The sequence below is a fragment of the Colobus angolensis genome, unplaced genomic scaffold, assembly GCF_000951035.1.
Source record: "Colobus angolensis palliatus isolate OR3802 unplaced genomic scaffold, Cang.pa_1.0 Scaffold47, whole genome shotgun sequence".
NCBI lineage: Eukaryota > Metazoa > Chordata > Mammalia > Primates > Cercopithecidae > Colobus > Colobus angolensis.
The window spans coordinates 5,161,587-5,164,426 of NW_012118154.1; the positions used below are offsets into that span (position 1 = coordinate 5,161,587).

Below are 2,840 nucleotides of genomic sequence, written 5' to 3' on the forward strand. Positions count from 1 at the left end.
GCTAGTTTTTTGTATTTTTTTTTTTAGTAGAGACGGGGTTTCACCATGTTAGCCAGGATGGTCTCGATCTCCTGACTTCGTGATCCGCCCGCAAAGTGTTTTTGTTTTTTTTAAAGACAGGGTCTCACTCCGTCGCCCAGGCTGGAATGCAGTGACACGATCATAGCTCACTGCAGCCTTGAACTCCTGGCCTCAAAGCCTTGGCTTCCCAAAGTGCTGGGATTACAGGCATGAACCATGACGCCTGGCCAGCTTTCTTTCCTAATACATTGGTTCAGGCTTTTAGCTCACCAGCTGAGGCCAAACAGGTGTTCTGGTTCTCAGAGGTCCCACGGGGCCAGCCAGCTCAGTCCCTTGGGATGAGCGTCTTTGAAGAAAGGCCAAGTCAGCATAGCTTGAGTGCTCAGCGGAACCCAAGCTGGGGCTTCCAAACTCTAGGCTACCCAGGCAAAAAGGCTCCTGGCTCTCCTCCTCTCCCACTCCTCAGCCAGCAGGCCCCTGATGGATGACTGACACAGGGGTATGAAGCAGCTTGCACCCCAGCCTTCTCATCCTCATGCCAACATCAACCCCAAATGCTCTTGTCACCCAGTGCCACCAGTTAGCGTCCAACCTATTCTTCTTTTTATGTTTGCTTGTTTTTTGTTTGTTTGTTTGTTTAGTTTGTTTGTCTGTTTGTTTGAGACAGGGTCTCTCTGTGTCTTCCAGGCTATAGTGCAGTGAAGCAATCACAGCTCACTGCAGCCTCCAACTCCAGGGCTCAAGCAATCCTCCCACTTAAGCTTCCCAAGTAGCTGGGCAACCTGTTATTCTTGAGGGCAACAATAAACAGTGAACAGGAGGGAGGAAAGGCAAGCAGGGAGGCAGAGACTGTCTGCTTCTACTGCAGCCTGAGGAGGGAAGATAATGAATCATCCCTTTCCTAAGCTAGAAATGAAAGGAGGGAGGTTCTTAAAACCCCAGTGAGGCTCAGCACACAAGACCCCAAGCCTTCCTGCCCCCACAGTCCTGGCTTATGAGGCTTCAAAAAGCAGGGGAGGGAGCCCTGAAGCAGGAAGACAGCTCCACCATCCAAAACTGTCTTCTTTGTCTTCCATGGATCACCTGGTGAAGACCCACACCACTGCAGCCACACCGAGGAAACATGGAATCCAGCGTTCTACAAACATCCACAGAGTATCTCCCACATGCAGCCATTCTCATCATACACATCTCACTTAATTTTCCACAGTGGGCCGGGCACAGAGGCTCGTGCCTATAATTAATCCCAGCACTTTGGAAGGCCAAGGTAGACGGATTGCTTGAGCTTAAGGAATTTGAAACCGGCCTGAGCAACATGGCAAAACCCTGCCTCTACAAAAAAATACAAAAATTAGCTGGGCATGGTGGTGCTGACCTATAACCCCAGCTACTTGGGAGGCAGAGGTGGAGGATTGCTTGAGCCTGGGAGTTTAAGGCTGCAGTGAGCCATGATCATGCCACTGCACTCCAGCCTGAGTGACAGAGCAAGACCCTATGTCAATAATAATAATTAATAATAATAATTCCACACAGCTCTATGGGTCAATATGAGAGCCCATTTTACAGATAAGGAGACTGAGGCTGGGTTGGGGGACACTGTGATGCTGCAGGTCACACAGCTGGATCTGGTTGGAACTTGGATCTGTTTTCCACATCATGCACGGTTCCCAAGCAATGGCTTCAGCATCATCACTTAAGGAGCTCATTACAACTTTTGAAAAATACAGATTCTAGATCCCATCCCTGGAAAGCCATGTTGTAGGACTGGTTCCAAGAGAGCCCAACCTGCAGTCAGCTCTGGGAGCCAGTGCCTTACAGGTGGTCCTGAGGGCAGGAAGGAAAGTGGGGGGTGGATGAGAAGACACGGAAGGAAAAGAGGGTGTCAGTCCAGAGAGGACTTTGGAGGCAGGCTTGGCCTACTTTTAGCCCTCATTCTGCCTAAACCCACCCCTCCTCTCTACTCGGAGTCTTGTTAACTCGCTTTATACCACATCCTGCTGCTTTAATCTCGCCTTCCTTTTCCTTCTGAACAATCTCCTTCCTCTTACTGACCTGAGCTTTTTGTGTATTTACCCCAGGCCGGGATGGGCCAGCACGCGCACACGCGCATGCACGCACACACACACAGTCACGCGGGGATGCCCAGTGTGTAAACACAGAACCTCTGAGAGCAGAAAGCGTGCAGTTCTCTAGGACAGCAGCCGCTCTGGGGCCAACGCGGGCTAACTAGCAGGCTGAGTGAGGCTCGACGGAGGGCGCCTTACGCGGGCATTTCCATGACTCCCAGGTTCTGACGGCACAGGAGCCCTGATGCCCACGCTCACGGACAGTTCCCCGCCGGGGCGGACAGGGTCCCTGACCCCACGACACAGGGCGACCTGTGGTGGAGGCAGGAGGCTGAGGACACAGCTGCACAGAGGCGCCCAGCAGAGGTCACCCGGATAACGATGAGTGGTCCCCGCGCCGCCCCTTAAGTCTCTGTGGTTATCTGGAGTGCAGGTTTGCAGACCTGCTGCCCCCGCGGTGGGCCCGGTCCACGGGGCAGGAAGACAGCAGGATCTGTCCAGCCCCCGGGCTGCGGCGGCTGCTCGCGGAGCCCACTCTCCCCGACTGTCCCCAGCTTGCTCAGGTCTGCCTGGAGCTCCCACGCGTGCTCTCCGCACCCACCCTGGCTGCCCAGTCACACACCTGCAGTCCCCGCCGGGCGCCGAGCCCCTCTCCAGCGGCGACTCCCTACGATTCGGGTGACCGTCGGGACCACCGCGCCCCAGCTGGAGCCGCGCGGCGAGCGGCAGCATCTGCCCAGCCTGGGCTCCTCC

At 54.6% G+C, this 2,840-nt stretch overlaps 1 protein-coding gene across 1 annotated transcript in view; it reads right to left on the bottom strand.

Annotated features, from left to right (window-relative positions):
• The window catches only part of PIK3R5 (phosphoinositide-3-kinase, regulatory subunit 5), a 91,576-nt gene extending 88,736 nt beyond the window's left edge, over positions 1–2,840 (bottom strand). Inside the window, exon 1 of the mRNA XM_011958609.1 lies at positions 2,710–2,840. The gene's annotated coding sequence lies outside the window, so the exon portion shown is untranslated. The remainder of the gene's footprint in view (positions 1–2,709) is intronic.